We start from the raw sequence: 25,844 nt of genomic DNA, 5'->3' as shown, positions 1-25,844 counted from the left end.
AGCCCTAAAAAAGAAAAACAAAAAAGCCAAAAAGAGTTAGAAAAACATATCAGAAACTGAACTACCCTATTTGCTGACAGACGAAAAATAGAGATATAGAAAAAATTCTAATTGTATGAAGACATGTGGGGGGGAAAGGAATAAAAAATGGCAGAACGCATTTTATCACCCATGAGTTTAGAGTGATTCCACTGAGTTGAATCATGAAAAAAATCATGAACACATAATTTTGCTGATGCTAATACAAATATATTTGCAGTGAAATGTCCACCCCTGAAAAACAAAGTATTACTTCATGTAAGTTTGATTCTCTGTAAGCCATTCACACATTGGCCACCTTGGATTAAGAGTAATTTTTAGATACTTGTTTCAATGCCTCAGAAATGCCTGCACATGTAGTACCACACATGAAAGGGATACACGTTCAGGAGGGATGCTCTGATTGTTCCAGCCTTCTTTCTTTCTCAGGGGAGAGTGAAATCGTTCCCCAAGCATAAGCTCCCCGGTTTGGGTTGGTCTTGTTAAGTTTGCTTTGTCCTCCCCCCTTCAAATAACGGTCATGAAAAGAGGCTGCATTTTTTTCTAGCCACCGGATCTGCAGCTGAAACACTTTTTCTCCCCAATTCCCATGGTGCTGGTCTGCAGTGAAGGGAGAGGGATGGGGGTGTTAGAAATGAGGCCCCGCCTACATAGACAGTTCCAGATGTTGGGGGTGGGGCGGCGGCGCAGGTACTATCAGCAAGTAGCAGACTGCAGGGCTGCCTTGTGAGTTATTGCCACCGTCCCCAGATCTCCTCTCTGTAACATCCCGCATGTGCAGGTGATAAATCTTAGGGACCTGAGGGAGTGCAATGGGCTTCTCTCCTCTGGCCCATTATTTTTCTCCGACATCATTTAGGAAGAGTGTAGGTCTGGACTTTTTTTTTTTTTTCCTTTGGTTCATGGATGTTTTCTTCAGCTCATTGCCACATTTTGCTCTGCATGTTCCATTTTTACAACTGTGCTTGTGTTAAGCGTCTGCCTCAACAGAAGATGAAAAGAATGAGCAAATACACGTGCTTACTTCCCTCTACAAAGGGCAGTGTGTAAGTCCAGTGGAACTGGGTACAGTTCCTGCCTGCAAAGAAAGCAGAAGGGATTGGAACCAACATCTGTGAAGAACCTCATATGGGCCCAGGTCTACAGTTTGTTCTCCAAGGGCCAAAGTGTGCCCTGGTGGCCGTGGGCATCGTCCCTGCAGCCAGGATGCCTGGGTCCAGATCCCAGCTCCTCCTCTGAGAATGGGGTGCCTTGAGCCAATGATATGATGTCTTCACCTGTGAAACTGTCATAATAATAATTCTTACTTCATGATGGTTTTCTTTTAGTAGGATGAAATTCACAGCACACGCAGTTAACCGTCTCTGAGAGGATGGTTAAGGGGCATTGAGTACATTCAGAATGCTGTGCAGCCATCACTTCTGTCCAGTTCCAGAACTTTTTATCATCCCTAGAGGAAAGTCTGTACCCGTTGAAAGGTCACTCCCCATTTCCCCCTGCCTCAGCCCCCTAACCATTCATCTGCCTTCTTCTTCCATGGATTGATCTACTCTGCATATTTCATATAAATAGAATCCTACACTATGTGACCTTTGGTGTCTAGTACATTATAGTGTGTATCAGTACTTCATTTTTATGGTTGCATGGTACTCCATCGTATGGATCAACCACATTTTGTCTCATTCATTCATGGATGTTTGAGTCTTTTTACCCCTTAGTTATTATGAACATTCGTGCACCACATATTTGAGTACTTCTTTTAAACTTTTTCTATTATATAAAATCATAGTTTTTATGATCGGTGGTGTACAGCATTATAGTTCAGCATCGTTATACACTACAGAGTGACCAGCACAAGTGAGGTTTCCACCCATCCCCACGTGGTTGCCCCCTATCCATCCATGCCCCCATCCCCCAATCCCCTGCCCCTCTGGAACCACGAATCTATACTCTGTATCTGTGAGTTTGCTTTTGCTTATTTTGTTTGCTCAGTGTTTTGGTTGGGTTTGGTTTTTAGATTCCACCTATGAATGAAGTCATGTTGTATTTGGCTTTCTCTCTCTTATTTCGTTTATCACCAGACCCTCTAGGTTCATCCAGGTTGTCAAAAAATGTCAGGATTTCATGTTTCTTCATGACTGGATAATATTCCCTTGCATATATACACCACATCTTCTTCATCGATAAACACCTTGGTCTGTTTTCATTTTTTCATTTTTTAAAGTTTTATTGAAGGACAGCTGATTTACAAGGTGGGGTTCATTTCTGCTGTGCAACAAAGTGATTCAGTGATCCATGTACATATAGATGATCCTCTCTCAGATTCTTTGCTCACATAGACGATCACAGAACACTGGGTAGAGTTCTGTGTGCGATACAGCAGGTCCCTGTTGGCCAATCCTTCCATAGACCTCAGTGTGCACGTGCCAATCCCAAACCCCCAGTCCATCCCCCTACACTTGTCCTCTTCGGTGACCATACATTTTTCAAAGTCTGTGAGTCTGTTTCTGTTCTGCAAATAAGTCTGTCTGTATCCTTTTCTTTTAGATTCCAGGTAGAAGTGACATCATATAATGATTATCTTTCACTCTCTAATTTCACTCAGTATGATAGGTTTCCATATCTTGACGATTGTAAAGAATGCTATGAATACCTCTTTTCAGTTCTTTTGGGGGCTATGCAGTCAATTCTCATTGTTTGCTGTAGTTATGGTCTCTAAAGTCAAATCAAACACTGAATTAGCAAATCCTGAGCCCCTTCTCCTAAGGGAAATATATTAGATATATATCACACAGATGAGACTCTTAATTCCTAAAAGCGACATATCCTGCTAGATTCTCTGTTCTTTAATTTTTTAAATTTATTTTAATGTCTTTGCCTTTTAGGGCCGCACCCGTGGCATATAGAGGTTCCCAGGCTAGGGGTCAAATTGGAGCTGTAGCCGCTGGCCTATGCCACAGCCACAGCAACACCAGATCCGAGCTGCGTCTGCCACCTACACCACAGCTTACGGCAATTCCAGATCCTTAACCCACTGAGCGAGGCCAGGGATCAAACCTGCAACCTCATAGTTCCTAGTCGGACATTTCTGCTGCACCAGGACGGGAACTCCTGAGCTTTATTTTAAAAAGGAGCCAAATGAGGTTCAGAAATGCTGGGTGACTTGCTGATGCCCCATCCATCTGGCCTCAGAGGTGGAGCTGGTCTCTCTGCCCGGCTCTGACCCAGCTGTCTTCATCCTCGGTGCCCTCTGTCAGAGAACTAAAGCCAGAAACCAGAGCATCACCTTGTTCAACCTCAGCTGAGAATATGCCCACCCAGCAACTCACATGTTTTTGCCGCTATGTGCCTGTCTGTGTAAATGACCCCTAAATTGCCATGAGCATGGATTTGAGGGTGACAAATAGATTTTAGCCCATAGGTGAATTTGCAAAGACAGAACCCGTGCATAACGATGACCGGTTGTACCTAGGAGTGGAATTGCTGAGTCATATGGTCATTCTTTGGGTCACTTTCTAAAGAATCGCCAAATTGCTTTCCACTGCGATTGCACCCCTTTACAAGTGCTTCGGATTTTTATGACAGGTAAATAAGTTATCATTTGTCGGGCACTAAGAACAGTGCCTGGTGAGTAGTGTTATGTATTGTTAATTAAATTAATTAAGTAGGTCATGCAGCCAGTGTTAGCTGCCAAGTTCAATTCCTTCCCATCCTCAGGAGAGAAGCTCAGACTGTAGGTGTGACAGGGGCACCTGTGGGTCAGATACAGAAGAGGAAACGGTCATTCCTCTTCCAAAGCCCAAATCGCAGTCCGCCGGAGGGGGGACAACACTTTGTTTGTTTTCACAGTTACGCATATGCACCTGGAGCCCACCCACTCAGTAAATACTTGAGAATCTCTCTTCTGTTGAAAAATGAAGCATTTTCTTTATAATGATCTGCTTTAGGTTCATTGCATCCCTCTGGGAAAACACAGATTAAGTAGAACAAAAACAATATGACTCACCTGTAATCCCACACCACTGCACTTGCTGTTTTTTGCAACCGAAGTCATAACATGTGCAGTTTCGTAGCCTGTATTTTCCATTTTGCACTATATTAGCATGAAACCCCGTGTCACTTACAGAGTCTTCAAAACTGATTTCTAAATACTGGAAATTTCATTGTGTGCAGACACCATACTTTAAGTGTTCTCCCATTGATGAATATCGTTCCCCAGTTTCTGCTGTTATAAACAACACAGTGATGAAAATCCTTGTGCGTAGAGATTTCTATAAATCAATGAGTCTCTCCCCAGACTTGATCAAAATAGAACTGCTGCTGAGTGCAAAGTACACTTTGAAATCCTCTTATTACAAAGCACTACTTCCTCAGGGAAGGTTTATCTTTTTAATTTTTCTAATTAAAAAAAATGTACCTATTCGAGACCAGGTTTCTTTGTCACATCCACTTTGATACATGCTTTTTTTTCCCCTCTCCAACTCTTCTTTTCGTGTGCCACGCTACCTTGGCTAATAAAGTTATTTGATTAATGCCTCTCTTTGCCACTGGAATATACATGCCACAGGGGGAGAATTAGACTCAATCGTTGTTGTGGATTCCAGCATCCAGCAGAGTCTGGCACATAGTAAGTGCTCAGGAAATACTAGGGGCATGAATGGATAAATCTCCCCATTGGGTGTTTATCTGTCTTCACCCCCACTGTCAATGTGTGAAAATATCCCTGTATCTTTCCAGCATCTTCACCATGCTTCCTGAGGCCGCAGGAATTAGCATTAGAGTAAAATTGCCATTTTAATGGATGAGAACTGAGTTCCTCTTGCTTTATGTTTCCTTAATCACTAGGAATGTTTCGGCTTTTCCTCTTCTTGTTTACTGTTTCCTTCTTCTTTGGTAAATATGCATTCATGTTCTTGCCCAGTTGGTGGAACACCAATTCAGTCCACATTAACTGCGTGTGTCTTTACTGAGCCCCAAGCTCTCACTGGTGCTTTTTATCTGTCTTTAATAGAATTCTCTTTTTAGACTCCCACGTAGATGATGCGGGCATAAATTCTCATGCCCTTGGCATAGGAAAAGTATATCAACCCTCTTTTCATTTCTCAAATATCCATTTCATGGTGTTCGAGCATCGCAAGGAACACCATCAGGGGGGCAGGTGGTATCGTATCATCTTGTGGGTTGAATGTCAGACTCTTGGGCTGAGCAGGGAAAAAGACAGTTGGGAGAAGCAGACCACTGACTGCATTTGTGGTTGAGCATCAGACCCCAATGTGACCCGGGTTCAAATCCAAGCTACCCCATCACAAGCTGTATGACTCTAGCAAGAAATTCAGGGATTTTTCATCCTTATTAAGATGCAGATTCTTTTTCTTCTTTTTTTTCAGGGCCACACCCGTGGCATATGGAAGTTCCCAGACTAGGGGTTGAATCAGAGCTGCAGCTACCAGCCTACGCCACAGCCCCAGCAACGTCAGATCCATAGCTCACAACAACGCCAGGTCCTTAACCCACTGAGTGAGGCCAGGGATGGAACCCGCATCCTCGTGGATACTAGTTGGGTTCATTACCGCTGAGCCACAGTGGGAACTCCTGTAAAATGCAGAATAATAGGCAACTTGTTTGTGGTTATGAGGCTTGAATATGACATGATAAAGGGAGAAATAAGGAAAAGGAGAGAGAAAAAGGGAGGGAGGGGAAAGAGGGTACCCTTCCTTTCTCTCTCCCTGCGGTGGGCTTGCATGTGAACGCTTTCTGTTAGCTCAGTGAGCGGGTCTCCTCACTTCCAGGGCAGTCTATAATCCATCACTCTTGTCTTCCTTTGGAAGCCGTTATGAGGAGTTTTAACAGTCCCCGTTCTCTGTTTGCTGGAAGCTGATGGAAGAACTCTCCTTATCTCCAATATTAGAACTTGAAGAAAATCAATACCAGGGTATAACATCCTTCACCATCATACTTGGTAATAAAGCCTAACTAGAAAATGTGCAGAAACGCCATGTGTCTGGCGCGTGCTGCCGGCGTGAAAATCAACCCGGTTTATCCAGGAGTGATTCCTCCTCGATTGATCGAAGCATAAAGAGGCAGTCACGGTGTTTCAGCCCTCATTAAAAATGGAAACCTCGTCTGCAGCTTCTGACTAGAAGAACTGACCAAACAGGAGAAGAAAGTACCTGATATGCCTGACTTTTGCTTGTGGGTTTTTTTTTTTCTTTCTGCTCCCATCTTTGAGAAACCTGCCACTATAAAGACAGTCCCCTTAATGCCAGCAGAAGGCCTTGCTGTTCTGAGCCTTTTATAAATGACATTTGGCCGATAGTCTGATTTACTAAGTATGATCAGGCCACAAGCCATACCCAGGCAAATACACACACACACACACACACACACACACACACACACACACACACACACACACAAACAACAGCATTAAGAAATGAGACAGCTTTCCAAGGCTATGAAAACTTATCCAAAAGGAAATATATCACTCAAATATTTACAAAATTGCCAGTGCAATTCAGCCTTCTCAGTAGCAACGATTTTTATGTCCTAAAGAGAGTTTGTATCGAGAGGTAATTGTGTTCTGCAGTAGTTCGTAAGCCTGGGCATTTACGCTGGCAATTCCAGATTTATAGGAATAGAAAAAATTTCCGTGCATGATATACTGTACAAATTGTATGTAATAACCACAATAAAAAATTTCATTAGGCCCGCTTTCACCAACCACCGATTCCCGGGGGAGAATTTATGTGCAAACTTCAGTTCCGTTTACCATCTGGGCTATTCTTGGGAGGATGGGTAGCTCCGGGTTCCTCGGAAAAGATAAGGGGGGCATATATATCCTCTCCTTCTCCAGCCTTTGGGACAAGCATTTGAGAAAAAAAAAAAAAAAAAAAGAAGGCCTTTGTGTCTAGGGGAGCAGAAATCTGCAGATGTCCCCCGAGGCCTTTGCTCACGTCTCCCCCCTCCTCCCACCCCCGCAGCCCCCAAATCCCAAGATCACTTTAGCAGCTGGCCTTGCATGTTGCAGCTCTCCAATCTGAGCACTAAGTCCTGTTGCATATTTTATGCAGCCCCGTCGCTGGGACTCCGATGCAGATTTCCATAGTTATAGGAGAGGAGGCAGAAATGGAAAAGACAAATTGGGTCATCTTCTAGTTTGCAGCTGTGAAATCCATTTCGAAATCGCAGCCTTGCAGGCCTGAGAGGCTTCCCTGGACCCGATGCAGATATAATCATGGTGTCGCCAAGGAATAGCATTGAGGCCTGGCAGTGCTTCTGGGCGGGGAGCATATGTCCTCATAAAACGTCCTCTTTATGACCAGCGCGTCTGTGCATATGCCGCAAACAGCAGCAACCTGGCTCTTGCCTTTGGTGGGGGACGAGGAAATAGAATGTCTCACCACCGCTTTGCAGAATGGGAGAGGCATTTAATAAGAAAGGCCTCCTCCCCAGACCCCTCTCCTGCTTCTGTCTGTGCGCTGCTGATGGACACACGCCCCGCGTCTGCAAGGTGCGTCAGGCAGGGCTCCGTGTGCATCCTAGAACTCTCCCTCCTTGATGGTTCCAAGATCAAGCAAAACTCAAGGAGAGGTGGTCACTAGGGCATTTAGAAAGCACCGAGGGGGGGGCTCTCTATAGTCACTCAAGCCAGTGTGTTTCCATTTATTCTCTAGATTCCAACCTATGTGCTTACAACTTTGCACAGAAGACCTCATTTCTTCCTAACGGGGATCCCTCTCCCCGCTTTACCAATCAGGAAAAGGAGGTTTAGGAGCGTAACAGACTTCCCCAAAGATGGCAGAGGATCCGCCATATGCCAGGCACTGTGGGTCCAGATAAAAAGAAGACCCAGACTCCAATCCCTAATTACACGGATGACAAAGGACACATGCATTACTCAAATTAGGGATCTCTTCATTACCATTGACCGTCTCTGTTTGCACAGCCCCCCTTTGTGCTAGGTCCGATAGTGGGGAGTATTTCATTTGTTTTCACTCTTAATCCTCACAACTCCATGCAGTGGTTCTTATCTCCATTTTGCAAATGACTAAACGAGGACTGGGGATGCTTCTAGGGTTGTCAGAGGTCACATCGCTAGAAAGGGGCAAAGTCGTGATTTGAGGATATCCACTCCCCACAGCCGGCTCTCCTTCCTGGGCTGCACTGCACTGCCCTCTTCTCTAGGGAATGTCAGGTTCCAGGTTTGATTGGGATGGACCTGGGATCGAGCAGATTGCAAAACAGTTGTGAAAACACTCTCTCTGTTTAAGAAGAGGGCGTGACCATTAATTCTTCAGCGTTGGATTGAGGGATGCACACGAAGAAGAGAGAACAAAGGTTCTGGCATCAAATAGTCTGGGTTCCAAATGTGAGCCCTGCTGTGTGGCATAATGCAAGTTGCTTAACTTCTCAGAAGCTTACTTCCTATCTATAAAGTGGAATTAACAAAACAATTTATCCAGACCACTGTGTGTATTAAATGTATTTTTTTTTTTTTTTGTCTTTTTGCCTTTTCTAGGGCCGTTCCCATGGCATATGGAGGTTACCAGGCTAGGGGTCTAATCAGAGCTGTAGCCACCTGCCTACACCACAGCCACAGCAACTCTGGATCTGAGCTGCATCTGCTTCCTACACCACAGCTCACGGTAATGCCAGATCCTTAACCCACTGAGCGAGGCCAGAGATCGAACCCGCAACCTCATGGTTCCTAGCTGGATTCGTTAACCACTGCACCACAATGAGAACTCCTAAATGTATGTTTTTAACGGCACAGAATACATCATTTTTGTATCAAAGAGCTATAGGTTTTAATTAATGAAAGACCTCTTGACTTCTAGAAAAGAGCGGAGTATTTACAGATCTAGCCTAAACACAAAACTGGGCTTCTACTGAAGCCCTGAAATATGCCATCTGGGTGAATAAAAACAGAATCAAACATGGCTTTCCCAGAAGCTCAACTGCACAGAGAGTTTATGTACCAGGGGTCTGAACATGCTCAGCATGTAATGAGCAGACTTCTTGGAATGCAGACTTTGGTTCAGTTCTGCAGGTGTTTACTAAGCACCTACTACTGCGCAAGAATCAGACACTATGAAGAAAGTAAAAACACAATGAGATACTGCTCCCTCCCCGCTTAATGGAGTTGGCATTCAAGTGGGGAGGGGGGCAAACGCAGGCATGAATCCCCATAGCCCAAGGCCAGCATGCGCCTGGCCTCAGGAGAGTCCAAGTGGTCCTTGAAGAATGGCTGGTGTCAGCCCCGCGTCACATCGGGGGAACAGAGGAGAGGATGTAGGTAAAGGATGTGACGCAGATGGAAAGCTGCCACCTGAAAGGCACAGAACACCCTGCTGAGAGATGTCAACTTTATACTGTAGATGACTCTGGTCGAACACCTGAGATGCTACACCCATTGTGTTTAGGAAGAATGTTAAGATTTTTCTACTACAAGTGAAAAAAAACTTAGAAAAAAAAGAAATTTTTTTTTTAAGGAAATTACTGGTTAGTATCACCAGAACGCAAGAATATTCTGAATCTGAGTGCTTAGATAATATCATCCTGAACCTGTTCCTCTCCATATTTAAGCTTTTGCTGCTTTGGGCAGCCTTTATTTTTCAGAGGGCATCTTCCAGAGTGGTGATAAGAATGGTCATCCGTGCCTTATAGTCCACCTGCTTCATGATTTCCCCTGTGTAAACAGGGATCTTCTTCCTTAACTAAGGATTGAGTCTCATTTCTCTATCATAGAGCATTTGCTAGTTTTCCAACCAGTAATTGAGGACAGGAGGATGGAATGATGTGATTGACCAGGATGGGGCTAAGTAATCACCTCAGAAATGAAAGGAGATGTGGTCGGTCCATTGCTGTTCCCCTAACCCCACAGAAAGAAATTAGAGCAGGGTTAGTTCTTTAGAAGGGATATAAATGAAAGAACATGCATTAGTCAGATAGAATGGGTTATGCTGCTGTAACAAATAATCCCCAAACCTCGTAACTGAAAACAGCACCTGTTTATTCCTCATCACACCTGTCCATGGAGGGTGAATGGAGGCAGCTCTGTATTACATCATCTCACCTTCACAAAAGCGACAGGAGAAAGTTGAGCTAGGGAAAAAAAATGAATGTGGTGAATCTCACATTGGCTTTTAAAACCTTCTTGGGAGTCCCAACTATCATTTCCACTTTGTCTTTTTTTCCAAAATAAATCACCTGGCCACCTCCAACTATGTGGGGCAGAAAAGTGTACCCTACCATGTGCTTAGAACCAAAGAACAGTGGAACTATTTTTGATAAAAAGCACCAAAAATCTAACACACGCAAATAAAGATGACACAAGTCCACTGGCAAGAAGACAACTGGTTATAGTGATACATCAATGCCAGCATCATATTTCCAAAAAGAGTGAGGGTATGTCTGCCTATGTAATTGTGAGAGAGAGAGAGACAGAGACCTCATGAGGGGCCCATATATTTCAGGATCACGCTGATTCGAATCATCCTTCATCGAGCTAATGCTGCCTTTGACAGGATGAGTTTATTGACAACATAGAAATCCATCAGCTTATTAGAACTTTTTGACAACCTTTATTTCCAGAGACACAAAAATGTTGTGGCAGTGATTCATCGTGAAGAAGCAATTAACCAGGAAGAAAATGCCTCTCTAAAATAACAATAATAATGACAGCTTATTTCTCTTTTTTTCTTTAATAATAAACACCTTCCAAATCATTTGACATTTGGTCTCTTTTGGAAAAATGTCTCTTTTCCCCTCCATTCAAAACTAAAATCAAGCAGTTTCTACCACTTTTTATCAAACCAACCATAGTCAAGAGACGGGGGAGTGGAAAACTCACTTTGAAGATTATAAAATGCGGTGACATCACAAATTTGAATAGTAAATAAAACTACCTTGCCCTTCATCTGCTTGTGATTCTATAATTATGGCGTGTTTTAAATATTGGTATTAAATTTGGAAATAACAGTCATCCTGCTGAATCCATCAATGGCATATAGTTAAGAAATAGGATGGAAACGTACATGTGCCAGGTTTTCCTTTGGTTAATTTCAGTGTCGTGTGAGTGTCCTCACTCCTTCCTCTCAGGTCCAGTTCTTCTTGTGGTCAGGACCCTTACCACTTCCCACCAAGGCCCACACTGCTGTCCATCGAGGCAGACACTGTTGCTTCTCAAAGTTCAGCTGCTTCCTCCGGAATTTCACACCAAGCCTTACTTAGCAGGACCCACAGGGAAACTGCACAATGGCGCCCCTTCCTTGAGACTCTTTACTGCCATCTCCTGGACGTTGTTGTAATAACAATACTAATCCATAACCACCCTGGGGTGAAGGGGACCCTGGCATTGTTTTGTGCCAGATGTGCCCAACCAGAAGCACGCGATGCTAAGACTCCCCTGGACCGCCTTCTGGTGGGACAGGAAAGCTGGTCCCATCAGAAGGAAGCCACCCTCCCCGCACCAACCCTCCACACCACCCCTGGCAGGTTCTCTCCCTTGTCTGCTGTCTGTCCACTGACCTCTGACTCACTTTCCAGTATAGGATCCTGACTTCAAATCCAGTTGACCTGTGGTGTTTCTCCGGAGAGCCCAGCCCCTTGTCAGGAGACAAAGCCCCTAAAAGGCAGTTATTCTGTCCTTGTCAGTGAATGAATGAATGAATGAATGAATGATTTGTGGAAAGAATGTTAGAATGAGTAAATCCAAGTGATGGAGCCAGTGTCCAGGTGAGGTGTGAGTAGTCAAAGGTCCACAAACATTTCAGCTTCATCTCTTGTCGTGTTTGCTTCTGTTCTAGCTCTTCTGTGCTTTTCATCTTAACTTCCAGTTTACCTGTGATTTCTTGAGGCTCCAGCCTCCTAGCTGGACTTCCGAACTCACATAAAGAGAGTTCTGGTCAGCCACAGGCCGACTGGACCATCCTTGGTGGTGGTTCTATGCTGCCCCTCTCTGGCACCAGTCGGTACTACAGGCTTCTCCAAAATACGATTCTACTTTGGCTTTGTAAGCTATGCCATCTTACCCCTTGCAAGAAAAGGGCTCCCAGGTGAATCTGGGGTTAGCAGCCAATAAATTCAAGATTAAGACCTGCAGAACAGTAAAGGACTATGGTTAGGAAGGAAGGCCCACCATCTATGCCCAGGAGCTTAAAGTCTATTGATGAATAAAATCAATAAAAGCTAACATTTACTGAACATTTATTCTTTGTAAGACCCTGTGATAAAATTTCACCTGCTTGACCTCCCATAGGTCTCCCAATAAGTCTATGAGGCACAATTATTTTCCCATTTTACAGATGAAGAAAGGGTAACCAGGTTAAATGAGTTAGCTGAGTTCACTCCTCTCAAAACTGTCAGTGCCCAGACTCAAGTCTAATCCTTGCTGTCCCAAATCCTAGTCTCTTAACCTGTAGTTAGAGAGGACTCAGGGACTAATTTAAACAGGATCTGAAATCTTGGGTCACCTCCAGCCTAACAATGTTTTGCCTTTTACTAGAAACAGGAATAAACTTTAAAAAAGCTATGGTTCTAACACAGAGTCAGCAAAAGCGCTGTATTCTCTACAGAAAAATAAGCTGCATATTTGCATATAAAGAAGATATCATACAAAAAATAAAGAGGAAAACCTGAAAATCCTCTGATTAAATTTGCTGTGTTTAGAAATTCTACTTTCTTTTTCAGAGTTGGATAATACTCCATTGTATGGATATACCACATTTGCTTTATCCATTTATCTGCTGATGAGCATTCAGGTTGTGTCTATATCTTGGCTATTGCAAATAATGGCACTCTGAATGGGGGAGTGAAGGTATCTTTTTGGAATCCTGATTTTAATTTCTTTGGGTAAATATCCAGGATGGGATTGCTGTATCTGCAGGGCATGATGCTAAGGGAAAGTAAGCCAGACATGGAAAGACAAATACTTTCTGGCTTCACTTATATATGGAATCTAAAATAAGAGTACACAGGAGCCTATTTTAAGAACAGAAATAGACTCACAGACTTTGAAAACAAATTTCTGGTTACCAAAGGGGACAGGTGGGAGGGAGAGGTGGACTGGGGGTTTGGGATTGGCATATGCACACTGAGGTATATGGAAAGATCAGTCAGTGGGGACCTGCTGTAGAGCACAGGGAACTCTATCTGGTATTCTGTGATCATCTATATGTGAAAAGAATCTGAAAGAGAATGGATGTGTGTACATGTATAACTGAATCACTTTGTCATACAGCAGAAAGTATCATGACCTTTTAAATCAACTATACTTCAATAAAACTTAAAAAAAAAACCCTATACCTCCTGTTTAAAAAAATTAAAAAATAAAATCGTCAAACTCATAGAAGCAGAGGATAGAGTGGTGATTACTAGGGCCAGGGTGGGGGAAACAGGGAGATGTTGGTGAACAAAGTTTTAAGATAAATAAGCATCTGGATAAGCATGATGACTATAGGTAACAGTAACATACCGTATGCTTGAAATTTGCTAAGAGGGTACATCCTAAGTGTCCCCACTACCAAAAAAAAAAAAAAAAAGAAAAAGAAAAAAAGGTAACTGTGTGGTGATGGATAATGTTCATTAGCTTGATCGTAGTGATTATTTCACAATGTATACATATATCAAATCATCAGGTTGCCTTAAATGTAATTTAAAAAGGCTACTTCCTCGTTCTCTGATACTTTTTTGCAGAGAAGGAACTCACCCTTTACTTTGGAAATAAGGTGAAGAGTTGTGATTGTCAGTATGAGCTTGCACTTTCTATCCCAAGAAAGATAATAAGCAAGATAAAAAAAAAAAAAAAAAAAAAAAAGGAATCCATGCTTTTACTCCAAAGGTGCTAAGCTGTCGCAACAGTCATCTGTGGGCAAAATTCTTTTGGTTTATTCCTAGCTCACATAAGCCACATCCAATTGGGATGAAATCACTTAGAGTATCAAAGAATACTCCTGTCCACCAAGAGTGGACATGGAACTGATAGTGAATGCTCGAGCTTTTTTCTGGGTCAGAATAAGAAGATATGGGGGCCCCTTCATGTTGTCTCTCTCTCTCTCTCTCTCTCTCTCTCTCTCTCTCTCAGTCTTATGCAATTGCTGTCTCATTATAATTTGAAAAATGTATATATAATCAGCTCCCCAATTGAGAAGCAACCCTCATTAGAGCAGACCCTGAACACAGCTGTACTGGCTACATTAAAAATCAGTACTTATGGTGTTCCCGTCATGGCTTAGTGGTTAACGAAACTGACCAGGAACCATGAGGTTTCGGGTTAAATCCCTGGCCTTTCTCAGTGGGTTAAGGATCTGGCGTTGCTGTGAGCTGTGGTGTAGGTCACAGACACAGCTTGGATCCTGCATTGCTGTGGCTATGGTGTAGGCCAGTGGCTACAGCTCCGACTCGACCCCTAGCCGAGGAACCTGCATATGCTACAGGTGCAGCCCTAGAAAAGACAAAAAGACAAAAAAAAATCACTATTTATGTTCAAAGTATTTAGCGAATAACTTGTCCTATGAAGCATCAAACATTTGGTCAATTTCTTCTAAGTGCCTAGGAGTTGCCTGTGGAAAGAATAGGGGAGATGAACCAGAAATATGTGCAAAACTCAGAATCCAGAAACCTGAGTTTGAATCTTGTCGTGGACATTTGTCAAACAAATGTCCTTGGAACAGTCACTACGTCAACATTTGTGGCATCTGAGGCCATCTTTATGAGGCATCTCAGGACACTCGAGGGGCCAGCCAGTTTCTGGTTCCAGCATGAAACTGCCCAACTCCAGCCTTTAATATTCAGGAAAGTTGCTTTGACCTTTCCTGTCTGTCTTTTAATAGATGTGAGCAGTGATGAATAGCTGATTTACAGCCTCTGGTTCATGCACCAAAGGTGTTTGGGATGCTCAAAACACTGTCACTTCTTTACAGGCTGTTCTGCTGGTTGGTCCATTGACTCACTAGTGTGGTACCCTTCCTGGACCCTGTGCATCTGAGGTTTGTTTCTCATCACAGACATTCTCATATAGCAATCAACTAGAACATTAAAGAGAAAATCATATGACTTTTTGGTCTTTATATTCAGTCCCTTTCAAATATGGTACCAGATATTCAAGCATGAAAGAAGAGATAGGAATTCAAAGTCCTAACATTTCACGAAAGTTGTCAAAAGAGGTAGTGCCTGGGCTGATAAGATTGACATTTACATTTGATTGCTTGATTATTTTTTGTTCATTGTTTATAGAAAGAGACTCAGAACTGACCTATTTCTGGGTTGCATCCAGGACTTTCCTATCTCTTTCATTTATACGATTGACACCAAGAAGTTGGGGGCCTCCTACCTTGACCAAACAATTCCATTTTCTGTCAGTAGATCTGCTCTAACCCTTAAAAAAAAGTCTTCATTCTACCGAACAAGGAAAAGAAGAAGGAGAGGAGTTCCTGTTGTGGCACAGCAGAAACAAATCCACCAAAGAACCATGAGAATGCAGGTTGGATCCCTGGCCTTGCTCCATGGGTTAAGGATCCATTGTTGCCGTGAGCTGTGATGTAGGTCTGATCTGGCGTTGCTGTGGCTGTGGCATAGGCCAGTGGCTACAGCTCCGATTCGACCCCTAGCCTGGAAACCTCCATATGCCCCTAGTGTGACCCTAAAAAGCCAAAAAAGAAAAAAAGAAAAAAGAAAAGAAAAAAAGAGAGAGAGAGAAGAAGAAGAGAAAGAAAGAAAAGAAGAAAGAGAAAAACTCTTGTCCTTGGAGAGTTTACTTCTTCTTTCCAAGCTGTATCCCTTGGGGCCACTGGAAACCTTTTCACTCTATTTTGAGACAATTCTCTTTCAAGTAGCCGAAGAGATCCATCATGCCCCATCCCTCTGCCTTTGTTCTTTCCCACTCCAAAAATCTTTGGCTCCTTCAACAATGGAAACAAAAAAAATACCTGAGTGCTATAGAAATGGCTCAGATTTTGGTTTTTTGTTTGTTCTGCTGTGTTAGAAAATCAGGCTGCAATCTCAGGTGCGTCACACCTAAGCTATGAGTGGTTGTGCAAGGTGAACAGCATCTCTGAGTTTCTCTCTCAAACTAGGATAAACTGCAGTGTGGTGAGAATGAAGACCCAGATGTGATAAAGGGTCTGGAATTAGGCTTCCTCAGTAATTGGTATATAAATTAGTCGGGGGGTGGGGGCTAACTGCTGTTACAAAGCAATCCCAAAGCAGCAATGACTGAACACAACACAAGTGTGATGCTTCTTTCCATGATGACCCAATAGTATTTTTGATGGGTCACTGGTCCTCAGTGACTGTCCTCCACGTGGTAGCTCAGGAAGCCAGGCTCTCTCCATTATTTTGCCCCACGAGGTCCTTGGCCTTCTCCCCACTGAGCTTTCAAATGGAGAAACAAAGCAGAGGCACACATGGGTTTACAGGCAAGGCATGGAAATGATTACATCACTTCTGCCCATATTGTATTGGCCAGAACTCAGTCACATGGTCTGACCCAGGCACAAGGGAGGCTGGGAAATGTAGTCCAGCTGTGTGTCCAAGGAGAAACAAGAGCTAGTGAGTGTACATGAAGCAGACTCTGCCATCTTGATTCATCTTGATTTTATACTATGGCGTTGAGTTTCCTCATTGGAAGTAATTCCTGTCAATGAATTCCAGTTTGTCTTTCACTGCACAAAAAATGAGGTAAACTCACTCCACATTTACATGATTGGAATGCTCATACGTGTATTTTCCATACCATATTGCAGTAGCAAAGACTGCTGGCCCCCCTGGAGTTTACAGTCTACTGGGGGAGTTTACAATTATTATCAAACTCTCAAAGTGCTATAGAGGCTTGAAGTGGAAGCCAGCAGATCTTGACGCCAAGTATAATAAAAAGGGCAGAAAAAAAGACAGAGACTTCTGCAGCCCGAGATGGTTAATGGATCTGTCCTTTACAAGATGCCATAAAGAATTTAAAGGATTAGGTAGGTGGAGAGAAGGGGGAAGGCATTTCCAGCAGTCAAAAGGATTATCTTAACACTTCAAATGTGTCAGTCTTCTGCCTAAAACTGAGTGGCTGCCCATGGGATTCAAATAAAATATGAAGCCCTTTCCGTGAACTTTAAACCCAATTGACCCAGTCCATTCTTGTGTCTCTAAATTCAGCTCACATCACTCTCTGACTCTTTCACAATATTTCAGCCATGCTGCTTGTCAAGCTTGGGCGGCTGAAACAAAAACCATCGACTGAGTGGCTTAAACCACAGACTTTTATTTTCTCACCGTTCTGGAGGCCGGGAAGTCCAAGATCAGGGTGCCATCGCAGTGGAAGCGCTCGTCTCTTCCTGGCTTGCGGATGACAGCCTTCTCCCTGCATGACATGGCCTTTTCTCTTGGACACATGGAGATAGAGAGGAAGAGGGAGGGAGGGATGAAGAGAGAGACAAAGAAAGAGAAAGAACAAGAAAAAAGAACTCTGATGTGTCTTCTTTTAAGGGCACGAATCCCCTTTTAAAGACCGCATCCTCATAACCGTATCTCATCCATATCACCTCCCAGAGGCTCCGTCTCCAAATCTATCACCCTGGGGAACTTTCACATGTGAATTTGGGCAGGGATACAGTCCAATCCATAGCGCTGCTCTTCTTTCAGTTCCTCGCACACCTGAGCTCTTTCTGGTATCGGAGCTTTTGCCTCAGCCATTCCTGGAATGTTCTTTCCCTTCTAGCTCCACATCCCTCAGATCCCAGCTACAATGTCAGTGTCTCCTGCTCCGAGAGGCAGTCCTTGGCCCTGCAGTCTAGGGAGACCCCATCCATCACCTACTTTGCTTTGTGAAGAACATCAGATTTCTGAGCCCCCTTTTGGTCAAACCAACCCCTCCCCCCGTTTTTTTACTTTATGTAATGATGTTCTATCTTAGATTTTAATGGGAAAATAAAAGATGTTATGGCTGGGTGGAGGGCGAGATGGAAAACTCAGGTTTAGAACAGGGACTCTTGGGTTCTCGTCAGAATCACCTAGGGAGGCTTTTAAAAATGGAACCACCCAGGATGTACACCAAAGCTCTGAGATTGGAATCTCTAGAGCCCTGTTTAGGGAATGTACATTTTAAAAAATCCTTCCTGGCAATACTGACGTCAGTCACCCAAGGGTTTGGGTTTAGGAAATACTATTCTAAGTTATCTCTGAAGTCCCTTCTCAGCCAGAGAATCTAGGATTCACAGCTCCCCAAGATAAAACACCTTTGGAAACTTTGAAGAGAACCTGCCTAGACTCTCCTCCCAATCAGGAAATTGAGTTTATCTTGGGAACTTGGTCCCCTCTGGGATTTCTGCATTCTTGGGGTCCTTTAACAGTTAGGGGTGCTTTCAGCTGCAAATATCCCCAAAAAAGGTTTAGACAACCCAGGAGCACATTTTCTCCTGTCACAGAACATCCAGAGGTGGAACAGGGCTGTGGAGCCACAGCTCGGTGATGTCATCACAGGCCCAGGTGGTGTCACGTCTCTGCTCCACCCTCCGGGGTGTCAGCTTCAGCACAGGCTAGTGGAAGGATGGCTGAGCAGCTCCGGGCATTACATCCTGATGGGCCAGCACCCAGGGGAAGAAGGACGTCTTTTCTTCCTGTGGTTCTCTCTTGAGAGCAAGATTTATCCAAAGGATGTCCAGCATCCTCCTGGCATCCTATCAGTGGTTGTCCCTAAACCTGCCATTTGTAACGAGACAAAAGTTCCCGTGGGCCACTCCACCCACCTGAGACTGAGAGGGAGGTCAGCTCATCTGGCGGCACAGGTCTGTGTGGGGAAGGGGAGATGTCAGAACTGAATTGGGCTCCTGAAAAAAGAGGAAGGAGGCACGGATGCTGTCCACCACCACCGGCTCTGGGCCAAGACAGCCCAGCTATAACTGTTTCCGCAGTCATCCGAGGGAAGAAGGGGATGAGGAGATAGTTATACTTAAAACAAAATAAAAGCTCGCAATAATTCCTCAGACTCCAGATGCTCTTTATTACATAATGGTGATCGTAAAAGGCCTTAATGGGTACGATTCTCACAGAACTTCCACTCCCTCTCAGGAACGGGGTTGAAGAGGTCCTTGCATGCCAATGAGCAGGTAATTAGAGCCACAGAGAGGAAAACTGGCACGGTGATGTCCTGTTCCGCTCTTGCAGGGAGAGCAGCCCAGAGAATGTTCTGGAAATGCGCGGGTCCCTAGGGCGCATCGGGTGGGTGCACAGTGAGCGAGGGGCCTGTATCTCAGCAGTTATTGCTTTATCTTCATCCACTCGTTTTCCCACATATTCATTCCATCATTAATCCACTGACCTTCAGGGATCTCCATTTAGCAGGTGGTTGTAGGACGGAATGTTCCAGCCCCCTAAGGACATGGTTGGTTCTCTTGGCCTCCATCCTTAGGTCCTGGGAACAAGTTCCCGCCATGGCACAATGGGATCGGCAAGGTCTCTGGGACACCGAGACACAGGTTCAATCCCCAGCACAGCACAGTAGGCTAAGGATCCGGGGTTCCGCGGCAGCATAGGTTGCAACCACAGCAAGGATCTGATCCCTGGCCTGGGAAAACTCTGTATGTCTCGGGACAGCCAAAACATTAAACATTGAAAAATAAAAAAAATAAGGTCCTGGGAACACCAAGATAAATAACGCCGTGTAATCTCTCTCTCTCCTTCCTCATCCCCCTTTTCCTACCTCTGTAGGTTGCTGAGAGGATTAAATGAGATAATGACAGCTGAACAATCCCTGGCATACAGTAGAGGCTCAGTACAGACTTGCTTTTGTTTATCATCATTATAATTACTATTGTTATTGTTAGGATTAGTATAACAATGAAGTTGAAGTCTTGCGCTAGCCCTCACAGACCGCACCATCCCAATCTCACGTTACGGGAAAATAACCCTGACTAGAATATTTGAAATGACAACCAATAGCACTCGTGTAGGGGGTAGGCTCCCCATTATTTAAAATGTAAGTAAAAGCTGCGTTGATTGAGCAGCTACTGTCTGCCAGTCTCTGTGAAAGGGGTCTTGCAGTGATATTTCGTTTAATCCTCAGAGCAACCCATTTGGCTGGTCTTAGAAGCCGCATCACAGATGAGAATGTGAGACACACAGCACTTACATCCATAGCCTAAACTTGTGGGTTCCCATGTGTGGCTTTGCATTGTTCTCATCTTGTATATTTCACAGGTAAAGTTCCCTCTATGATACTGTGATTTATAAGAAATATATTTATTTTGGTTTTCATCCCTGTTTCTGGCACTGAGCCCCTAAAAAACCTTGAAGTTTCCTAAATGAGGAGAGCTAGCAAAGTATCTTTTGTTTTGTTAAGGAGGTGACTTTTGGACCTCACCTAAGGTGGGAGGCTGGTTGCCAAGAAACCAGCCATATCATTGGGGGTTGGAACGTTCTGTCCTACCTCATGCTGCCCCCTCCCCAGACATCAGGGAGCAGAGACAGGCTAGAGACTGAACCAATCACCAGTGGGTAATGACTGAATTAATCATGCCTGTGTGGGAGTTCCCATTGTGGCTCAGCTGTAATGAACCCGATAGGTATCCATGAAAACAAGGGTTCAATCTTTGGCCTCGCTCGGGGGAGGGGGGGTTAAGGACGCAGTGTTGCTGTGAGCTGTGGTGTAGGTCACAGACACAGCTCGGATCCCGCCATAGGCCAGCAGCTGCAGCTCTGATTCAACCCCTAGCCTGGGAACTTCCACATGCTACAGGTGTGGTGCTAAAAATCATGACTGTCTAATGAAGCCTCCATAAAACCCCAAAAAGACAGGTTCAGAGAGCTTCCAGTTTGTGGACACGTAGAGATTTAGGGGGAGTGGGACATCTTTCCCCACACCTTGCCCCATACATCATAACATCTGGCGTTCCTGAGTTCTTTCCTTTTATAATAAACATCGTCTAGTACGTAACATGTTTCTCTTGGTTCTGTGAGCTGCTCCAGCTAATTAGTAAAACCCAGGGAGGAGTCCTTGGAACCTCTGCTCTATAGCAGATCGGTCAGAAGCACAGGTGACACCCTGGACTTGAGATTGGCGTCTGAAGTGTGTCTAGGGGAGGGGGAGAGCAGTCCCGTGGGACTGAGCCCCTAACCTATGGGATCAGATGCTGTCGCCAGGTGGAGAGAGTCGGAATTGAGTTGAATCGTAAGACACCCTAGCAGGTGTCATAGAACTGCATGGCGGTCTGGAAAACCCCCTTCATTCCTTGAAATAGGCAATCAGGACCCTTTTCCCTTCCAAATAAATGTATTTTATCTGTGGCTCTACATGTATATCCATTTTCTCTCCTGTTCTCCTTTCCTATGAGCCAAAAATGTTGTCCACAATTACGCTGGATGGAAACATTCTGCAAATTCCTCACTAATCGCACGCCCACGTGGGAAACATCAAGATCTGTAAGCATGTCTGTGTTTAAAATAATAGCAACCCCCTATCCCAAAATGCAACCAGTATGGATATTCCAGAAACTACTTTAAGACTGTTCTGCCCTGACGAAGTTAAATTGTATCTAAAGGAGTAAACTTTCCAACATCCTTTGGAAGTTATGTGATTTCGAATCATCAAGTCATACAGGTTCCTGACAACCATTCTAACAGAATATCTACCGGGAGTCAGGTGGATGAACCCCATGGCTCCTGAGACCCCCTACCTCCTCCATGTCCCTTGGGCCCTATGGAGTGTATATTAGGGGACCTGGGAGCACCCCCGTGTCACTGTCCTAAGTACATCTGGATTTCGGTAGCTTAGTCTCCGTTTGAGACAGAAGTGGGTCCTCTGAGATGACGAGAGAACCTGAAATGGGCAGGTGTCTCCCTTCGCTGCAGACTCATACGTCAACCACTTATTGTGTTACGTTTTGTCAAAAATTAATAATAAGGATAGTGATGAGTAATGAGAACTAATGACCAAAAAAAAAAGAAGTAGGGTAAAGCGGTGAAAGGAAGTGTAAGTGTACTCACATCCTGATCTTTAGGGGAGAAAATCAGCAGGTGCTTTTAAAAGTTGAAAACCAGAACGTGGGAGTTATAAATACACCATTTAAAGGACAAATGTGTAAGTGACAATTACAGGGGATTACTGATTATGGATTATACTGATTACAGCCAGCAAGAGCAGGACATTCCCCAGAAAGTCCCAAACCATCCATCATTTTCTCCCCAGTAGTTATCACAGTGTCCCTCCCATAGCAGACACTCGGGAAATACCTGTTGAATGAAGAAGTGAGTGGCTGGGTGAGTCAGTGGATGGATGAATAATTGATAACAGAAACACCCTGTACGTAGTACCTACCCTGAGGCAGGTGCCCCCCACCAAGGCCAGGGGGCTCTTGCTGCAGAGCCAGGCTCCAGCTCATGGTTCAGCTGGCTCTCTCTGGAGCTGGTTGAGTTTGTTTAATCATATTATACAGTGTGCGTGTTTTACATGATCATTATATGTCACCCTAAGTGAACATGTCACCCAGCCTAATGGCTTCTGCAGGAACAGTTTATTGGGGTTGGCATTTTCCTTTTTAGATGCCTGTTCCAAGGAGGGCAGCGACAATGGGCCCAGGACCCTCGGTGCCACTTGCCTCTCTAGTGCCGTTTGGTGCTAAATGAAATATGACAAGAGAGTGGCTTCCAGTAATTGCAATAATTGACTGTAGAGGGTCCATGATTATGTCATTAGCTCCTCTCTGGGTAACCCAGCATGATTGTGGCCATGGCTCCCTGTTTCAAGACCATCACAATTGCAGGACGGGACCGCCAGGATGGTGTGTCCTTGCCCTGCTCCCCACCATACCCCAGGTTTTCTAAAAGATAAGGCCTGTAGTCATAACAACTACATCCTAGTTCCAGCCTGGCCATTTGTTACTATGTGACCATGAAAACCTCTGTAACTCAGGTATCACTGATCAGCTCTCAAGATCAAGGTGCTGGAGGAGTTGGGAATAATTCCTTCCCTGCTGTGATGGTTAATTTTACATGTCCACTTGACTGCGTTACTGGGCGCCCAGATGAAGCATTGTTTCTGGGTGTTTCCAGATGCAATTAGCCCTTGAATAAGTGCTCTCAGGAAGGCAGATGGCCCTGCCCAGTGGGCATGGGCATCCTCTAATTCGTTGGGGGCCTGAATAGAACAAAAGGTGGGGGAAGGAGAGATTTGTCCTCTTTTTCTTGGCTCACTGCTTGAGTTGGGACATCCATCTCATCTTCTGCCCTCAGACTAGGATTTACATCCTCCGCTCCCCTGGTTCCCAGGCTTTTGGATTCAGACTGAGTTAAACCACTGGCTTCCCTGAGTCACCAGCTCACAGCTCTCAGATCATGGGACTTCCTGGCTCCCATAAGTGCAAGAGCCAATTGCTCATAATTTGTATATATCCATCCCCTGTAGGTTCCATTTCTCTGGAGTGCCCTGACTAATACATCTATCTACCACGTATGGTGGTTGTGGTTGAGAAGGTCCAGGTAGGCAGTGGTGTGTATTACTAACATCATAGCATGTGTATTATATACTATGCTCGCCTTCCATCCATTCAGAGAACGGGAAGGATAACCCAGTGTTTCTAATGAGTCTCTTGGGGGCATTACCCAGCTACTAGTTTTTTGGACAATTATGAGAAACTGACATAAAGGAATCTGATCAGCAGATGATAAACTGGCCTTTAGAATACCTTTTATTTCCTAGACAAAGCCGATGCTAGCGACCTTGTCCATATCACAGTCATCCTTCCTCTCAAACACGCAGACACTCCTGGAGTTCCCGTCATGGTGCAGCAGAAACAAATCTGACTAGGAACCATGAGGTTGTGGGTTTGATCCCTGGCCTCGCTGAGTGGGTTAAGGATCCGGTGTTGCCGTGAGCTGTGACGTAGGTCGCAGACGAGGCTCGGATCTGGCATTGCTCTGGCTGTGGTGTAGGTCAGTGGCTACAGCTCCGATTAGACCCCTAGCCTGGGAACCTCTATATGCCATGGGTGCGGCCCTAAAAAGCCAAAAAACAAAGCACAGACACTCCAAGAATATCAGTTCAGAGAGGATGAGGGCAATCAGTGAACCAGAGATAGCAAGTATGCATTAGTCATGCGTTCTCATGCATTTTCGTCCTGAGTCTTTGGCAAGAATTGCAATAAATTATTGTCCTCTTGTCCCACGGAGCTTTGAAATCAGCCGTTCAAGTAGGATGACCTGGGTGATCATGTTACTTAGCTACCCTAGAACTCACGCTTTTCTTCTTTGACATGGGAGTGGAAGGAGGGTCATGATAGAATCTGCTACACAGGGTGGCTGGGAAACAGGAGGAAGTAATACAAAGTGCTTAGCACAAGAAACTAAAGCATCAGAAATAGGACTGCAAACCAGTTCTGTCCGGGTCCCAACCCTTAGATGTTCTGTGCCGCTGTAGTGTATAAACAGAATGGGGACTAAGAAGCCAGGGGACAAGAGGGGAGAGGAACCAAGAGGGTGTCCTTCTTTTTGTGAACAGGACAGTGATGAGTCAAAAGCGTTTGGCCGGACTTAGGACAGAGGCCAGCACCCCCGGGCCCCGCGCACTGTGTGAAGATGTGGGGATGTTGAGATGTGTGGTATGTGTAATGCAGTCAAGGACAGATCCATTCATTCCCCATAAATACCTCAGCAGGCTGTGTATGTTTCCTTAGAAAAATACAGCAACGAGTAAATAGATATCGTTATTTGTACCACGTGACCACGGGATGGGGTTATTGACTACATTCATCCACACGTCAGAGAAGATGGTCATTATGCCAGCTTGCAAGTGGACTCAGTGCACCTCTTTTGAGGCTACAGATGACAGTTGAACGGGAGCTTCTCCTAGACATGCTGAGATCCCTTGGTCAGCATTTCTGTGACCCCAGAGGTACCATCACAAAGTTTTATTTTAAAAAACCCCCAGAATTTATGTTTTCTTCTGCTTACCTAGGGGGTGCTGGCCTCTGTCCTAAGTCCGGAACCTTTCAGTTCCTAACTTGTTAGAGCCTGGCAACCAAAAGGGGAGGCTCGAGAGCCAAGAGGGCATCTGGATTTGAACCTGGCCAGTTCTTTTACTCTTGGTCTAATCCTGGACAAGAGTCAACTTCTCTGATCCTCAGTTTCCTCATCTGAAAAATTGATGATCTTCCCTGCTTCACTATGGTTTTGAGAATAAAATGAGTTCAAGTATTTTTTTTTTAAGTACCTAGGACAACACAGGAGGGGCTCCGTGAATAATCCTTCCGCTTCTTTGTCTCTGTCCGTTAACCATAAATACAAAATGGAACATGTTGGGAAAAATTTCTCAAAGTCAGTGTTTCACAAACTGTAACCTGCAGAATAATGTCAGCTGGCATTGAACCATATGAAGACGGAGGGAAGGAAGGAAACGAGGGAGGGAGGGAAGGAAGGAAAAAGGAAGGAAGGAAGGAGGGAAGGTGGAAGAAAGGAAATTCTTTCCTTAATAAGATAACTTTGGCTAAAGATGAAAATTTAGATGAAATTTTTTTAGTGTTTTGTTTTTTTTCACTGGACTTTTCGGAGACTTTAATAGTCATTTAATGTGCGTGTGACTCTCCAGGAGAAGGACAAAGTATGCAATGTTTTTATAATTTACTTCTACATAAAAGTATTTTTTTTTCCTCCCTGGAATCCTTGTTAATGTGTTATGGAAAACTGCTCTTTCTACTTTAGAAAACTATTGCTAGAGGAGTGTACCAGCTCAATCAGACATCTTCCACTAGAAATTTCTGGTCATTTGAGGAGGCAGCATTCTGCACACCCAGAGCAGTGAGTAGAATCTGTTCTGTGATTTGTTTTATTCT

This window comes from Sus scrofa, chromosome 3, assembly GCF_054392235.1.
Source record: "Sus scrofa isolate SSC_HxYL_T2T_F1_AM1 chromosome 3, Sscrofa_HxYL_maternal_Yorkshire_Landrace_v2.0, whole genome shotgun sequence".
NCBI lineage: Eukaryota > Metazoa > Chordata > Mammalia > Artiodactyla > Suidae > Sus > Sus scrofa.
Note: the sequence above shows the minus strand (reverse complement) of the source record.